At 36.4% G+C, this 19,441-nt stretch overlaps 1 pseudogene across 1 annotated transcript; it reads right to left on the reverse strand.

The window, feature by feature from the left end:
* Nucleotides 1-13,817: 13,817 nt before the first annotated feature.
* Nucleotides 13,818-16,205, reverse strand: LOC147609300 (aldehyde oxidase GLOX pseudogene; annotated as a pseudogene). The gene has a single exon (XR_015264245.1). The product of XR_015264245.1 is annotated as an aldehyde oxidase GLOX pseudogene (transcript).
* Between the last annotated feature and the right edge of the window lie 3,236 nt (nucleotides 16,206-19,441).

The raw sequence follows: 19,441 nt of genomic DNA on the forward strand, positions 1-19,441 counted from the left end.
GTCCTTACCTTCACCATCCAACATCTTGTTATAAGCTCTATATACATCAATTAAAATGGTGTGAGCTTCTATGTTACATGCTCTATATAACTATTCCCACTTGAGTGCCCAAAAGTCCTAAGTTAATCTATTCCCACTTGAGTGCCCAAAAGTCCTAAGTTAACTATTTCACACTTGGGTGCCCAAAACTACTAAGTTAACTATTTCAGCTTAGGTGTGGCGGCCAGTCTTCTAATAAACAGTACAACTTTTATATTGTCTTTTCATGACACTTATTCCTTACTCTTATGATGGTAGAGAGTGTCCACTTAAATCGAAAATGGATAATAATCCATAAATATGTATGTATGTTCATCATTGAGTTCATTATGTTCAAGAACTCTTGTAAGACATCCTCCATCCAGAGTCTATCTAGATCGCCATCAAATCTCCTTACTAGGAGCACATGGGTAAGTGGACGCCATCGGTTTGTAATCAAGTTTGCACAAGCAGTAATATTGTCTACTCTCCACTTCTTTCTGTAATTCAGTGCTATATAATGTGTTGATAATGCTTTTTCTATTGTGTATTCTTCCATGGTATATCAAAGCATAGGCTCTTAAGAAAAGCTTGTTTTGGTAGTTTGTTATTTGAAGGTAGATCTAGTGAAGACATGGCCCAACCTACAACTAACGCAGTCGCTCATGCCTGCTCTTCACCTTCCTGCTGATGGGAATTCGAAATGGGACACATTACACTCTCTAGAAGTTCAAGATTAGTTCTATTCTTGAATCATATGAGTTGTGGGAAAAAAATTTAACATGAGTTATAAAGCTGAGTCATCCTACTCCGAATCCAATAGATCCACTACATACGCTCTCCAAATTTAATGGTGCGGGCACGATGAGAGTATAAAGACACTTGGATCAAAGAAATTGAGGATATATCGTTTATTTTCAAAGGTAGTATACTTATTTTCAAAGGTAGGATACTTATTTTCAAAGGTAGTATACTTATTTTCAAAGGTAGGATACTTATTTTCAAAGGTAGTACATTTATTTTCAATTTTCATTTATTTTAAAAGCCCCAAAGTTGGATATCTTACCCTCATGAATAAGTTAAAAAGTTCCAAGAGGATATATCATTTATTTTCAAAGGTAGTACACTTATGTATTTCTTGGATGTTTTTCAAAAACTTTGAAAAATGATTCATGCTCAACACAAAAGGCAGGATAAAAAGTGCTTCATGAATGTAAACAAAGGATCAAATTGAAAACACAATGCTAATTTTGGAGAGTGTGGAGATCGACCCAAGGTGGTATGCAATAGCAAATAAGGAATCAAAGTAGTGGTTTCCAATGAAGAAACCAGGCAGCAAATTTGTCTCCACATAACCATAATCCAAATGCAAAGGTTTCTAAACTTACCTCATTCTAGAAATCCAAACAGAAGCCAAAAATTAAAGCTAAAGCCTTTATTCTAGAAAACCCAACCATAGAGGAGTATGACAAAGAAGAAGGTATACCTAGCCCTTCTATGTGTGTTTTTGCTGCAATTCAATTTGGGAAGGCACATACTTAAGCCAGTATAATTAGGATTGAAGGAATTATTTAGGGTCAAACTTTTACATTTTCATAAATTTCTAGTAGTAATTACTACTTTATACCTCCTAAAGTTTTTGAAACCTTAAATGTTGGTAAAGATCTAGATATCCTATAGCTCGATGTCCGGTGGTAAGAAGAATTTCACACTAAGGGTGTAGTTAAGTCCCTAGATTCCAAATTTGGTGATGTCCAATCCATAGCAACTTCCAAGGTTTTAACAAGTATGTCACCATTCCTCTAGGAATGGATTGCATGTCTAAAAGAGAGTTGTGATAGGCCATGAGGCTAGGAGTGTAGCTCTCCAAGAAGAGAAATGTAAGGAAAAATATGTTGAGCTAATGTTAAGCGTTTCTTTGCCAGAGACCAAATTACATGTTTGGCATGAGTAATATCCAATGATAGAATCCACATGGATCTTAAACACCCCAAATAACCTATTTGAGATAAGTGATATCGAGTGATAGAATCCACATGGATCCCAAAAAGGTAAGGGAAATCTTGAGTGGCCAACCCCCCAAATTGTAGAAAAAGGTATGAGAGGCTTTTTTAGATTGGCTCAGTATGAGAGAAGACACATTAATACTTCTTGAAAATAGCAAGCCCTTTGACCAGTTTGTTTGATGGAGTCCAAATTTACTTTGAATGAGAAATGTCAAAAGCTTTCAAAGCTATTAAGGAAAAGATAGCCAAGAATTGTATCTTAAAGATTTTTTAAATTGGTAATCCATTATGGTAACTTGTAGTGCCATTGGCAATCAAATTTGATGTGTATTATTTAACGATGGGAGGGTTATAGGCTAAAACTTTCAAGAATCTTGTTTTGAAGTACCTAAATCATGCTTTAGAGCTAGCTAGGGTAGTTCATGCTCTAACACACAGCAGCATGCACTTCCTACTCGAGGAACAAGATTTTTGAGATAACAACCAACCACCCATTTAGCCAAGATCATTGTTCACTCATTTAGATTGGAGATGAGGGATGAGATCAAGAATACTCTGAGATTTCATCCTTTTTTTTATGATTGTTATTAAACATTTGGTTGAGAATAAAGATGACCTACTTGCTAAACAATATAAGATTATCGATGATAATTATACTCTCAACATAGACTTTTGTGCCATATGCTTCAAAGTTCAAGGACTCTCAAATATTGTCATGATGTTCCATATTCATGTCATGTACATTTTAACAAAATCTACAAAACATGGTTTGAAGAGGGATGCCATCAAGCATGTAAGTAAATGCTAGCATTCTAGAGGGTAATAGCCCAGTAGGGTGGGATTCATGGGGGAATTGGAACCAATACACATACCTTATAGGAAGTGGGAGTCAATATCTATGGACTTTCTTATGGAGACACCCACTTTGAAAGGAGACTATGACACCATCTTTGTGCTGGTTGATCGGCTAGGCTCACTTCATTCTAATGAAGAAAATGAATGGAGCCCTTAATGTTGATAAAGTTTTTGTTGACAAAATATGTAGGCTTCAAACTTAAGATCAGTATGGCCTTTTACCCACAAACAGATGGTGAGATTAAAAGGATGAATAGAGTGCCTCTAGACATGACAAAATGTAGTTGAATGAGAAGCAAACCAATTGGACTGAATTTTTGTATCAATTTTGCTAGTAGACAACTCAATGATGTTGAGTAGAACTATACCACCATAGAAAGGGAAGGGCTAGGAACGGTTTATGTGGTGAAACGAAGCTTTGTTTGGCAAAAAAACCTATGTTCTTTGTTTATCACACCAAACTCTTATTTATCTACTCACAACAACAACAATAAAGCTTACACCACTGGGCATATCACTTTTTGTTGGTAAATAAATTTGTGTTCTTTGTTAATCACTAAGCTCTTCTTTATCTACTCAGTAAACTTTACACCATTAGGCATATCATGAGGTGACTCCTTATCCTTATGAAAATTAATTTTACTATTACAATAACAAAAGGGACTACTCATGTGCATGTATATCACTTGTTAAGGGACTACTCATGTGCATGTATATCACTTGTTAAGGGTTACTAATGGAGAACCTCCATTGATGATAAGCTTCCAGATGCTCCTCTTTTCTAAGTTGACTTAGTTTGAGAATAATAGATCCTCGACATAGTGGAATATTTGACAAATGATATACCCAAATATTCTATAAAACCTAAGGATAATTTTTAAAACTTATTTGGCTAGCTACTCTGTTTTAACTAATCTGAGGACAACTTTATAAGTAAGGAAATGGTGGTCCTTTGCAGATGTCTTGGAGTCGAAATACATGATCAAAGTACATGGTAGTGCTTGAAGAAACACATAATGACATTGCATAAGGGAATTTTAAAGAAAAACAACTACATCCAAAACATTTCTTCAAGGGTTGTGGCCTACTTTATTTGGTGACAGCTAAATATGTTAAAATATGTGATAATGCCATTGATACCATCAGTTCAATCTCACTCATGGCTTAATTACATGCCTCTTACTAGCATTGTGTCGCTGGGCTTTATAATTTGTTGGTCTAATTAGTCCAGAAGTAAGGTGTACTCATGCAAGGTATAGGATAGTAGTAAGAACTTGCTATTGTATGAAAAGGGAAAAAGAAAAAGCCAATGTCAAAGTTGATGCATGAAACATAGCCAAATTTGCACATGAATATATTATCATTTTGCTGATAATTTACTAGAAAAATGAACATATCTAGTAAAAGTTTGGATCTAGGAAAAGTGGAACACTTCCTAGTTCTAAATTCTAGGAAAACACTTGCTATATATAGTAAATAAACTAGCACAATAGATAACTATATTTAGTAAACTATCTAGTAAAAAAGTTACTATATAGAAAATTTCATAAAAGAATTCATTATATAGTAATTGATATAGGAAAAATTTCCTATACAGTGATATAGTAAAACTTTCTTATATAGTAATCTATGTAGTAAAACATTGCAATAGGGTAACTAATGATCAACAAATTACTATAGAGTAATATATATAGTAAAATATGCTACATAGCATATCAGTATGTAAAAATTCACAACACAATAATGGTTTTATTTTTGTGTGTTTCATTTTAAATAATATAATTGGACCAAATTACATGATGGATTCTAGCTGTGTGCATGATAATAGGATAAACAAACACAAATGAAAAACAGTATCAAAATGAAAGACAAGTTAGAATAAAGGTGACTCCAAGAAACCACAAAAGTATAAGCAAAGGATCACCCATACTTGGAGAAGCTGCTCCTCAGATAAGTTAAGCATTACTGTAAGAAGCTTTGAAAGACAAAAACCTTGGCAAAGACACATAGCCCAATGTTGTTTCCAACCATGCCAAGCCACTTTGGGAACATGAGTTAGAATCTCCTCTTGTACTACTTAGGTGCTTGTGATACCCAAGCTATTTGTTACCCTTCAAGTTTACGTATTTGATCATTGTCTTGAAAGGAGTACGATAATGTGGAAATGGTTCAATAAAAGAAAAAAGTGCAAAGGTACATACAATGATGAAGACTATAAACAAAGAATAGGGAGAGAGAGAAAAAAATGTATATATGTATTTATAAAAAAAATATTCACAGTTGTATCTTATATTTGAGCTGCAATACTCCTTGTGCCATCGATAATACCATTCATACTTTTAGTTACCTATTGTGTGCCATGTCACACCTCATAAATTCCCTATAATACTTTAGATAGCCTCAACTGCACTTGCCTGTATCACATCATACATGTCATACAATACTTTAAATATCTTCATCTGTACCTACTGTATACTCTACAACACCCTCATCTATACTTTAAACATAGTATAGTGTGTGTGTATCATGTGCATATAAAAAAAACTAGTACTCAACCTGCACGTTGCTGTAGTATGTAAAAGACATCAAGAAGCAAAACGCAGGAATGGAAGCCGGAATATAAAGGGTCAAATTAGGAATGGAAGCCAAAATACAAAGGGTCAAATCAAAGGGATTTTTTCCTCTTATTTTTTAGAAATCTAAGATTTCTTTTTTCTCTCCTCTCCTTGTGCCTTGGTTGTCCATGGTTAATGTGTAATAGATGTAGGCATGCTAGATGTTTTCATTTTATAAAACAATATGTGTACATAATAGAATTGTGTACATTTGCATTTATAAAAAAGATGTATTTCAAGCTTTGAAATAAAGGAAAAAGACTAACCTATGTAGGGCACATAGTCCATAGAGGAAGCAACATAGCAAGACAACATACAACATTGAGAGAAAACAATATATCAACTTAGCACAAAATTGAGAGAAAAATTTAGAAAATTGAGACCATAAGGGGCTAGAGTCACCTAGATGACAGTTATTGAAATTCATGTTCTCTTTTTTCTTCCTAAACTTATACATTCAGATAGCTTATCAAGTAGGCTATCAAGCTCCCAAGCAATCCATAAAATATGTTGAAGATCACTCCAGAAATCATGCCCAGCCTGCAAGTCATATATTTTTACTAAACAAAAGGAAAAAATATATACAAAGCTGCATACCCTCCTGTAAACTTTACATTAAGCCATGCAAGGATTACGTATATCATCCAAAAGACTTTACAAACCTAAAAGAGCTCATACTACATATTATCACATATGCTTATGACTAGTTGTACATTCAACATCATCATATTTTAAACTATGTAAAGATTCAATATGTATGTAGGGCCATAACTAGATGCTCGAATGCTAATAAACAACATGAAATATGTATCACAAATAATTTATACCATAACAACCTAGCTACATGCACTATTGTTTTTGCTACATGAGGTTATCAAGGTAACAAGAGAGCGGCAATTTATTAAGTATAAGGTAGTTTTGAGGGTTGATTCTTAGATAACCCATACTCACTAGTTGAAGTCAGCAAAGTAGCATGCGTACATATTGCAGAGAAGTCTTATGCCCCTTAAAAAGGTAAAAAATAATGAGTTGCCAACCCTAGCAAGTAGCATGCATACATATTGCAGGGAAGTTCTATGCCCCTCAAAAGGTAAAAAAATGAGTTGCCCTAGATTTTGCTGTGTGGCACTTGTATATTATGATTAATTTTAACAAAAGAGGAAGTATTGTCATTATAAGTGCAAATAAACAACTCATATAACTTGTAGTGTAATAGGGTTAGTGCATGAATACTAGATGGATAGAAACAAATGGGAGAGATGAAGTAAAATATATGAGATTACAAAAGTACACGTGTTGAGGATGAGGCCATTGGGTGGACCTTGTTGTTGTAGAGCTTGAGGCACACTACAAAGAGGTAATGTCACCAAGCACATACAAGTGATTAACATGATTCTTGATGTTGGATGCAATACTAAACTCATCGCCTAGCATCTTCATTGTGACACATGCCTAGTAGGCCACAAGTGCCATACCATCAAAAGGACTACACCTCCTCCTACAAAGTCTATCTACACCATACCCTCCATAGTTGGAGTCTATATCTAAGGCCACCTCATGGATATGTAGGAAATATTTGCATTTAATTCTTGGCCAAGTTTATGGCTCCTATGCTACCACAAGCTTTCAACCTGCAAATAGAAGTGATGAAATTTGGGAAGACACTTGTTCACCAAAATGAACATTCACATTGCATGAGAGGGAAGGAGAGAAGAGAAGATGCAAGGGTCGGCGGTCCGGGAGCATGCACTTAGTCAACCCTATGACATTGAGCATTAGTTCCTCAATGTGAAGCCGCTAGGGGCTCACTCCACCATCACTTGTGCCACCCAAGTGGGGATTCCATGTGCTAGGTAGAGAGAAAGGAGGGAAGGAGCTATAGAAAGCTCAACTTCTACTTCAATGCCTTCATGTGTGCAAGGAGGGTGAGAAAGCGATAGAGAAGAAGGGAATGGAGATGAGATAAAGAGCATCACCTACAAGCACACACACACAATCAAGCAAGTAAGCATGCATAAATACACAAGCTCACCACCATCACCACACAAGAGAGCAAGAGAGAAGAAGAAGAAGACTCAATTGTGATAATGTGACTGTATCCTTTCATATTTCTTCAAGTCACTTGTATACAAGAGCTCATTTTTTACAATGGCCAGCCACCCATTTGATAATTGGGGGCCCAAAACTAGTTATCTAGCTCTATGTACACCTAGGCTTTCTAACTCATGGCCAACATTACACATGTCATTTAAGCTCATGCATCCCATATCTTTTTACATGAATCGCTTAGCATGGTTTTCCATAAAAATGTGTTACATGAAGTGCAACTGTGCTTTTGATAAAAAATAGTAGGAGTAATGTTAACCATTGTGGTTAACATATCCCCCTCCCTAATTTAGATTTCGTTCTCAGAATTGACAATGTAGCTCAATGGCAGTAGTAGACGGAGTAGGTGTGGACAAAATCGTACCACGATTTTGGGTATTGGGAGGAGCGGTGGAGAGCTTTGTAGCCGCGTTGAACACTGTCTCCATCATGTCTTTGAAGGTTTGGAGTCACCTGGTTGGCATCCACTGCATGTACTCATAATACGCAAAGAATTACTTGAGGGTGGGGTTCTTGTTGATGTTGAAGCAAGGCCTTGGTTGCCTTCATCGTATAGTGATGCCATGTTCCAAATTTTTTAAAAATTTTGGATTATGGTCCAATTAAGGTTTCTATGGACCAATAAGATTAATCCAAATGTAGGGAGGAGATAAATTGAAGAATAAAAGAAAAACCCCCAAAAATGAGTAAATGCTCACATAAGATGAAGAGTTGACTGAGTACAAGGTTTATTAGTTAAAAATTAAGAGATATTTAGAGAAAATGATGCATTTTTGACACCTTAGTGTGGGGATCTCCCCTCATGAAGGAGGCACCTATTTCACATGTGTGGATGAGTTTTAAACTCAAAAATAATGAGATATTTTCATCTCTCCTCTCTCATGTTTTAACTAGATCCAAAAAGTAAGCTAAACTGACCCAAAAATGGTCAAAAATTGACCAAACTGATCTGGAAAATTCTAGAATCAGTTTGCTTGGTTAGAGGCTCACTTTTTCCTATAAATAGAAGCCTCCCCCTTTGTAAAAGATTAATAGTGTTTATGCACTGTTCCTACCCAGAGCCATTTACATTGAATTTTCTTGATAATTCAATTATTTTTGGCTTAATCCTCTCCAAAGTAATTGGTGGCCACTCTTGCTTCAAACAAGAGTAGAATCCTCAATCCCTCAAGTCAAAGGAAAGCTTACAACTCCATGTAAGCTAAATTTTCTTACTTTTTAATTTTAAATCTATGGTTTTCTTGATTTTCTTATTTTATAGTTGATTAAAGTAAATTCTAATACTATGCCTTTATGAAAAGACCACCCCCTTCTCTTCTTTACATTCCAGCCCTTCTTTATCCTAGAATGATTAACAAAAAGATTAATTAAACTTTTCTTATTGTTTACTCTCTTGGAAATTAAAAATTGAGTAGATTAGAGTCCTATACATCTAGATTGGGTTAATTTAAGTTGAAATTAGAATGATAAAAATGAGAAATGGTCAGCCATACAAAGGAGGTTATGGCAAAATTTTCCAAAATTTTGTGGAAAAGAAAGTTTGTTTTTATGTTATTCCAAAAGAGTAATTCCCACCGTTTGTGCATTCTAAAAGAAATATTCAAATTACTCCATGTACATATTCACCTATGAATATGCATGGATATCACTGATATTAATTATTAAAATTGATTTCTATGCATAGAAAGATGTATAATGAAAAAAAAATTATTTCAAAAGTGTTATTTTCATTAAATTTGATTTTATGCATAGAAAGATGCATAAAGGATTTATTTTTATTTCAAAAGTGTTATTCTCATTAAAATTGATTTCTATGCATAGAAAGATGTATAATGGAAATTTTTTTTATTTCAAAAGTGTTATTTTCATTAAAGTTGATTTTATGCATAGAAAGATGCATAAAGGATTTATTTTTATTTCACGTGTTATTCTCATTAAAATTGATTTTATGCATAGGATTTATTTTTACTTCAAAAGTGTTATTCTCATTAAATTTGATTTTATGCATAGAAAGATGTATAAGGGATTTATTTTTACTTCAAAAGTGTTATTCTCATTAAAATTGATTTTATGCATAGAAAGATGCATAAAGGATTTATTTTTATTTCAAAAGTGTTATTCTCATTAAATTTGATTTATGCATAGAAAGATGCAAAGGATTTCTTTTTATTTCAAAAGTGTTATTCTCATTAGTTGATTTTTATGCATAAAAGGATTTTTACAAAAGTGTTATTCCCACTGAAGTTGATTTTTATGCATAAATAGATGCGTAAAGAATCTTTATATCAAAATTAGAATTCTCTTAAATTCGATATTTAAATTCTATGGAATAGATGTGATGTGAATCAGATAGATGTGAATAAATGGATGGATGGATGTGATGTGATAGAGGTGATGAGATGTGAGGTGAATAGAGGTGATGAGATGTGATGTGAATCAGATAGATTTGAATGAATGGATGGATGGATGTGATGTGAATAGAGGTGATGAGATGTGAGGTGAATAGAGGTGGTGTGAATCAGATTAGATGTGAATGAATGGATGGATGGATGTGATGTGAATAGAGGTGATGAGATGTGAGGTGAATAGAGGTGATGAGATGTGATGTGAATCAGATTAGATGTGAATGAATGGATGGATGGATGTGATGTGATGTGAATCAGATTAGATGTGAATGGATGGATGGATGGATGTGATGTGAATAGAGGTGATGAGATGTGAGGTGAATAGAGGTGATGAGATGTGATGTGAATCAGATTAGATGTGAATGGATGGATGGATGGATGTGATGTGAATAGAGGTGATAAGATGTGAGATGTAAATCAGATAGATTTGAATGGATGGATGTGATGTGAATAGAGGTGATGAGATGTGAGGTGAATAGATGTGATGAGATGTGATGTGAATCAGATTAGATGTGAATGAATGGATGGATGGATGTGATGTGAATAGAGGTGATGAGATGTGAGGTGAATAGAGGTGATGAGATGTGTGATGTGAATCAGATTAGATGTGAATGAATGGATGGATGGATGTGATGTGAATAGAGGTGATGAGATGTGAGGTGAATAGAGGTGATGAGATGTGATGTGAATGAATGGATGGATGGATGTGATGTGAATAGAGATGATGAGATGTGAGATGAATAGAGGTGATGAGATGTGATCTGAATCAGATAGATTTGAATGAATGGATGGATGGATGTGATGTGAATAGAGGTGATGAGATGTGAGGTGAATATATGTGATGTGAATTAGATTAGATGTGAATGAATGGATGGATGGATGTGATGTGAATAGAGGTGATGAGATGTGAGGTGAATAGAGGTGGTGTGAATCAGATTAGATGTGAATGAATGGATGGATGGATGTGATGTGAATAGAGGTGATGAGATGTAATGTGAATCAGATTAGATGTGAATGAATGGATGGATGGATGTGATGTGAATAGAGGTGATGAGATATGAGGTGAATAGATGTGATGAGATATGATGTGAATCAAGATGTAAATGAATGATATGGGATGTGAGTGGATGTATGTGAAAGAATGGATGTGAATGGATGGGTCGTCGAAGATACCCACACGTGTGTCGTGGAAGATATTGGAACAAGGATTCTTGAGTGGTTTTCTAGACTATGAAGGTCTTGATCCAAACACCAAAAGGAAAAAGTAAAATTCACATAAACTAGCTAGTAGAGGTATGTTGCCAATCAATAACTTTCATCTGAACTAAAGGATATATGATTTTATTCTTGGTTTTTGGGTTTGTTTTATGTTTGGTTTTGTAAAAATCCTCAATGAGGGCTTTATCGTCATGAGAGATTGTCCATTTGCCTTCATTGTGATCTTGGCTAATTCTAAATTCATCTTAGTGTTAAATTCCTTAAAAATCCAAGTCTATGTGTCTTTAAGTTTGCTTGACTTCTTCACGACCTATATCTCATTAGACTTGATGCAATGAGTTACTATTGCATGATTACCTTATCATGAAACATAGGCTTGTAAATCCCATTCAATCATTGGCATGGCTTCATGTATCTACTCAACTAAGTATCTCTCTTTTTCTCCATCTTTATACCAATCTTTAGGTAACCCACCCACATAGATCTAAAGAGCCTTTGACACTACCAAAGTTTATTTTAATCAATTTCAACTATGATTTGCACTTGACTTTCTCTTGTAAATTATCCTTGACCATTGCACACCTTGATGCTGCTAACCATTGAGAGAGAGAGAGAGAGAGAGAGAGAGAGTTTAACTTCTCTTAAGGTCACATATGACATATGGGTCTCAATTTTGTCATAAATAAAAAATGATAATAAAAGTAAGAGTTTAGAGGCTTGTTGATGCCAAATCCACAGTGGTCGGATTAGGAACTGTCCATTGGCTCTTCAGATTCTTGAAATATGTGATAAGGGTTGGCTTGCATCCAAGCAATGCCCCTTTTTCTACCATTCTTGCTAATTTGACATTCTTGAGCTATGCCTCACTTTATTTAAGACATGTTTGAGTTGTGTTAATGTGAGCTCTTATGAAAGCAAAAGGGAGGTTGCCTTTAGATTTTTAGATTTTTCTCTCATGTGTGTGTGTGTGTGTGTGTGTGTGTGTGTGTGTGTGTGAGAGAGAGAGAGAGAGAGAGAGAGAGAGAGAGAGAGAGAGACGGGAGTGACAAGCGATTCAAGGTGGCAGTGGATGTAGATGGTGCTTCCTTGTTGTTGTTGCTATAATATTGGAGTTGAACTAGAGAATTTTAGAGACCCCTTAGAAGTAACAAATTAAGGGATTTTAAAAGGCACAATTTCACATAGGTATAAGCACACATTAATTATTCAAGTAATGATCATGATAGTTTAAAAATATTTTAAAAGGCCCAATTCCACATGGTTAGAAGCACATATAAATTATTCAGCTAATGATCATGATAGTGTAAAAATATTTTATCCCTACTAATATAAACATTAAGAAAAAGACTTTATTTTTAAAAAAAGGAAATGGAATCTTTAGTAGAAAACCCATCTTTGCTTGTGTGTGTGTGTGTGTGTGTGTGTGTGTGTGTGTGTGTGTGTGTGTGTGTGAGAGAGAGAGAGAGAGAGAGAGAGAGAGAGAGAGACAAGCGATTCAAGGTGGCAGTGGATGTAGATGGTGCTTCCTTGTTGTTGTTCTATAATATTGGAGTTGAACTAGAGAATTTTAGAGACCCCTTAGAAGCAACAAATTAAGGGATTTTAAAAGGCACAATGTCACATAGTTATAAGCACATATAAATTATTCAAGTAATGATCATGATAGTTTAAAAATATTTTAAAAGGCCCAATTCCACATGGTTAGAAGCACATATAAATTATTCAGCTAATGATCATGATAGTGTAAAAATATTTTATCCCTACTAATATAAACATTAAGAAAAAGACTTTATTAAAAAAAAGGAAATGGAATCTTTAGTAGAAAACCCATCTTTGCTTGTGTGTGTGTGTGTGTGTGTGCACATGAGTGTGCGTGTGTGTGCATGTGTGCATGAGTGAAGGATAATAACATGCTTCAATAAAGTCCTACTTTTGAAATATCTCAAATATTGCTCTTTAAGTAAGGTGTTACCTTACTTCTACAACTAGGTTACATACTTACCACACAAATAGTATGCCACAAATAATGAACATCCATATAGTCTTGAAGGACCTCATAAAACGTCCATTGGGGTAAAAATAGCCTATTACTTCTTCCTTGTGTATACAAGCTTTGATGATATTGTCTTGGTTTACATGACAAACGCATCCACTATATAATGAAAAAAAATGGAATGGTATAGACACTAATGCCACATCAACAAGCAAAATCTCCATTGCGGTTTCTCAGGTGAAAAAGAACTGGCTGGCTTAGAATCTGGCCGACCAGCGACCATGATGGGCAGGGAATCTGTTGGGGTGGAGATGAATTCCCACACTTGTTATGGGAGGGACATATGTAAGCAACCTGACTCTAGAAGTCGATGCTCATCAGCGAGCATTTTAGCATGTGCCAAGTTCGAGTCTTCATGGGTTGTTTTAGTAGTAGCACTCCTACTCGCGGGGTGAGATGCTTTTAGTGATGCTACAAAGGAAAGCCAATATGTTGAAGTGTATGAAAAGGTGACATTTGCAAAAAAGGGAGGGGAAAATACAAACTTGCAATGTAGGGCGCTCATTAGAAGGGGGGCCACGAGATGGTGGCCCATGTTATGTTTATTGAGGTAAAGACTTTTTTTTTTATAGTTTGAAAGAGAGAAAGCTACAAGGTAACCTCGAAAAATGAGGTGTGAAAACACTCCAAGAATAGAATAATGTGGAAGGGATGTGCGTGCGTGTGTGTGCGTGCGTGTGTGTTTTTTATTGAGGAGGAGCTCCCGCCACTTTTAACGAGAGGCTTCCAAAGCGGGAAACACACGTGCGGCAAAGGCGTGGGCTACTTAGTTGGCCACCTGCACCCACACTGCGCCGCCTGGGATGCCCTGGTTCACAGCAAACAGCATGTAGAAGGAAGGTGGGGCAAGCGTCGAGTAGGGCGGAGTGGTTGCGTAGATTGCATACTGGCCACTCCCCAGCGCCGTCGGCGTTGAAACCGCCAAGCTCAACATCCTCTGCCCTTGCGAGAACGAGTGTGTCGTGAACGGAGAGCTCATCAAGCTCAGCTCCACATAGCCTGTCGGCGCACTACTTATGGAGACTTCTATCGTTACACTCTCATTGTAGCCAATAGTTGATGGCGCAGACACTATCGTTGGCCTTAATCCATCATTAGAGGAGCTTAAGTAGTCGGGTGAGAAGGCCTCCACTCTCAATTCTGTTGGAAAATCACCCGTGAAGGTGTAGTATTGATGGGTGTTGCTGCCTGCAATGAGAATTCTGCCATCTTGGAGCAGGTTTGCAGTGGAATGGTAGACTCTAGCGATGGTGGAGGCTGTCTGGGTGACAAATAGTGCAGAGGAGGGTTGGTATAAGACTGGTGTAAGGATGGCATTCTTCTGGTTTCCCCATCCTTGGCACCCATTTTGGGCACCATTGATGATCAAAACATCACCTGTGGGTAGCATGACCATGTCCCCCATGGCCCTTGGGTAAGGCATGGTTTGCATGTCCCATGCAGGAGAGCTATCAGTCACTGTGATCCTCCCGCACGTCTCCGACGCCAGTTCGTATGCTGTAGGGTTCAAAAAGGCTCCATATTGTGCCCCCCCACATACCAACACCTCCACCTTAGAGTACCCATCACTTGCTAACAAAGGGAGCATCACTGATGAGCCTGCAGAAGGGTAGTTTCTAGGCTCTCCTGGTATGGTAGGGAATGTCTGAATGACTGTATTTGTTTGATAATTCAGGATTATGGAGTCTCTATTAGCAAAGATATAGAGGTTACCATCTGGTAGGAGGTGCACAAAGGGGTATAGATTATCAAACTCATCATCATATGTTTGTTGCAAGAAGGGCAGATTAACCTTTGTGACACCATTGGCTGGGATGAACTCATATGTAAAGACACTTCTGCCACCTACGACGATCTGGGTGCCATCTGGCAGCAGCTGATTGGTTGCATACCATCTACCATCTTGCAAGTATTGGGATGAAGATTCCACCCAATCACATGAGCCATCAGATGAGCATGGGCTGAAGGTTCTGACCTTAGTGAACCCATCAAAATCACCCCCTGTCTGCACTAGGGTTCCATCAGGGAAGAACTGGCCAGAAGAGCACCATGTGTCAGTTTGAATAAAGAGCGGCCGGACGGTGTTCGCCCCGGGTGTGAAGAGGACAGAATGGGCTGTGCAATCCACAGTCTGGTTGGTATCAGTGGGATCATTCCTGCATTCTCCGTTAGGCAAGCTGATTTGTGAGGGGCCTATATCAGTTCTATCAAGCATTACCACATTGCCATAGTGGGTGACTGCAGTGTGCATGGAAGCAATGCCTGCATTCTCAAGAAGCACTTCCCAACTCCCTTGAGCTACTGTCCCTTTAATGATTCCTGATCCAGCCAGAAAAAGCAAAAGCAAGAGCACCATAATTAGGCCTCTAATCATCCTCATTATACGGCAATTTCTCAGCTAAGCCTTGAGTTGGTGATAATTACTGCACAATCTTTGCGAATAATTAAGGGCTAATTATTATTTTAGGACTCTTCTTGGTGCAATCAAAGCATGCCACGCAGTTTAAAGCAAGCTTGAATACTTCTAAGCATGGATTAAGGATAGCAGAAAAGCCTTCATTAACATGCAAGTAAGCTATTGCCCAAATTGCTAATCAGTTGCAGAGAAAGTAATGAAAATCAGGATTCAAATCACAAATGGGCTGCTAAAGAAGGTTGAATTCAGGATTAGGGCTTGCAATTAGCACCACTGAGCTCTGCCAAGGAATGATTATGATCAGTTGCAGGCAGCTGTAGGCGAAAGGAGAGCTATAATGCATAAGTGGGGGCTGAAAGCCATGTGAGATGGAGGATTAGGGCTTCTGAAGGCAAGGTTAAAAATCGAGATTAGGAGTTGCAAGCTATTATTGCTGAGTAGAGCATATGGCGCAGATAAGGTATTTATGAGCGGAGACAAGCGCAGCAAGCTTGACTGTTCGCGCGTAGTCACATCCCACAGGTCACGAATTAATACAGTCTACAGCTGCGCATCAGGCCTGGCGATAATGAAATGGCGTTTCTATCAGAACTTGAAAAAAGCATGAATATATATGCTTCTTCGATTAATTTATCAATTGATGTTGAATTATTAAGCACAACGACGGGATCAGAACAAGGATTATACAAGACGCTACCTCAAAAAATTAAAAAATTAAAAAGATCGTGCTCCCTTTAGAATTTAAATAGTCATAAATTAATATTAGAACCGTAACTATATTGGCAGTTTGAGCTGCAAAATAGAAATTAAAGTAAGTTAAATTTAGGATTAAATAAACAGAGTTGTTTGGTCTGCATTTTGCTACTTATTGTATCATCAATCTTTGTTATCATTTTTATTGTTTGTATTAGTGAGTCAATGACATTGGATAAGAGCCTTAATTAATATGCGTGCACACTATATAATAATGAATGAAAAATTAAAATAAAAAATCATGGGTTGATTAGGCAATGTAAGCTACATGGAAAAAATTTTTGGATAAGAGGAGCTCCTTAATACAATATTAAAGAAGGAAAACTTTGAATGGAACCAATAAATTGTGGACTAACGGCTATGGATTTGATTAAATTTCAAAGGTGAAAGAATATTATATTCTAGCTGATAGTACAACGGAATGGATTTAATTTTATAAAAAAGCAAGGTAGAACCATAGGTGAAACCAAAAAGAGAGAGCAAATAAATGATGCAACCAACAAATAAATAATGCAACCAACCAACCTGTGGGCTTGTGATTAATTTGTGCCAAGTTGATGGTTTAGCTTTCTTTTTTGGGGGGGGGGGGGGTTTCTTTTCTTTTCTAGTACACAAGGGTGTAAATTATATACATATGTTGATATTGATGGAGGGTGACATTAGAAGGGTCGAAAGATAAGGAAGGCGAGCCACCTACGGAATTGAAAACTAGAGGAAGAAAAGGATAGAAAGGGGTCATTCATCACAAAAGCTAACAAAGAACAAAGGTACTAGGGGTGGCTTATTATAAATTTTATGTGTGTTTTCAACTCTATTGTTGCTAGCTCTAGCAAGTATGTATTGGTGTCCAGTAAGATAGTCCTAGCGTATAGGATTCCATAATCATGAAGAAGACAGTAATTATTTCTTAGTACGGTCCCACACATGATGCCCCCATCATAGGCCATACCAAATGAGCCCACACTTGTGCACCTAGACGTGCTCTTATAACCTCATCATATGTGTGCATCCCTTCTGAATTGTGATGTGTGTATGACTTAGCCTTGATTGCATTTAGCACCAATTTCTTCATATGCTTGAATGCGTGGTGGATATGTTTACACTAGGGCTAAGGGAAAAAGTCTCAATCAGTTCAAAACATGGCAGCCCTTTCATGTGGACCGAATTTTTCTACAAAGTTTTACCATTCAACTGGTCTCAAAGGTTGAATATCCAAATGTTTAATCCTTATGTTCAAAGGTTTGCCTGGATTTCAATAAACCTTTTTTGTATATAACCATGTTCAAAAAAGACATGAAAGCTACAATTTATTCAACATGAATTAACCCCTAAGAGCACTTTCCTATAGGAAAAGGTAGGCAAAGGGTAGTTCTTCTCCACCTCTTGCAAACAAGAAAATGGTATCGTGGCCTCATAAGCAAAAACTACTTTTCTTATCTAAAATAATCAAGTCTAAATGAAAGCCATGGTCTTTCTAGCAGGGCAGCCTAGTTAAAGAATCATGCAGAGGTGGTAGCCAAACATCCACAAGTGCTCTAACACATGGCCTCCAAAATTGTAAATGTGTCATTTCTACGGCACACGGAGATCCAAAAGGAAACCTAGGGACCTTGGGATGCCTCGTGGTGCACCCCATAAAAGCTTTCCTTCCTTTTCAAAATATGAGGAAGAAACTATTTTTTTTTCTAGGAATGGAGGAAAGGTGAAATATTTTGGTATGGTAGACCCTAAGCTTCTTTCTATGGGGACGACCTCTAAGGCATTATTATGTGTGGGAACAACGTGTAACAAAAGAGCATGGTAAAAAACCATCACATGAAAAAGCATTCAACTTGTACCAAAACCATTAGTAATATTATATTGCTCCTCCATCTCTATTCATTTGTAATTTGAGTTTAAGTTTGTGACGTGAAAGATCCTACCCTATACATTGTTTTGCATATACTATACATTGTATTTTCTCTTTTGTTTAATGTCCAAAGGAAACCTTCCCTAATTTTTGGTGTCACATTGGAATGCTTCATCATCATTGTAAATTAAGTCGTAATATTGTTCATCGCATTGAATCATTAAGGAATTCTTTTGATCATTGTTCAAAATGAGCAAAAATTACAGGGGCACTTAGGTAATGAACATTTTAAAAAGTGTAAAAATTAGGGGGTTTCTTTGTTGGATAAGTAAAAGCTTATGAGTCTCGTGAATTGTTCTTTATGCAAGAAACCTAAATACCTCACTTTCCTGTAGATTTCATACTCTCCATGACATGCCCCTACATATGTCTAGATTACTCAATGCAAATGCCAACTTATTGTTCCTTTGTAAAAATGTAGTATGGTAAAACATGTAGATAGAATTCTTTAAAGTAACCTTTGTAAAACTTTTCTAGGCATTAGATGTAGATAGATTTCTTTAAATTAAACTTTGTAAAACTTTTCTAGGTATTAGATGTAGATGGATGTCTTTACAACAAGTGGCTACCTTTTATTTTAAAATGAGAATAAAGATATCATCACCTTTAACAAAATTTATAGCACTTACACATGGCCGTTTAAATTTCATCTATCAAAATTGTTTTCTTTATAGACAAGTGGATTTTGATATCTTTGTCATCCATGGAATTTCTAGAAGCATATCCTCCTTTTTCAATCCCTTTTCATTTTAATAGTGACTCATGCACATGCAATTCTACAACCATGATTCTATTTATAACCTCACATGCAATTCTAGAACCATTATGTTTACAACCTCACATCATGATTGATAAGCCTTTGACTTTAGAAACTTGAAATACTTAAGGGGACATTATGTCCTAATGCTAGTACTTCAAGGTAGAAATAAGATCTCTATCAATGTCGTAAAAAACTATGCATAACTTCTTAGTGGAAAAGAAAGCACATTAACTTAAATGTATATCTTAGTGATCAATAAGAGCTCAAAAGGAGACTTATTAGCACAATTAATTATATTTAATGTGTAAAAATGGACCTAATCAAGGT

This window comes from Cibotium barometz, chromosome 51 (genome assembly GCF_041138505.1).
Source record: "Cibotium barometz isolate CiBa-2024 chromosome 51, ASM4113850v1, whole genome shotgun sequence".
Taxonomy (NCBI): domain Eukaryota; kingdom Viridiplantae; phylum Streptophyta; class Polypodiopsida; order Cyatheales; family Cibotiaceae; genus Cibotium; species Cibotium barometz.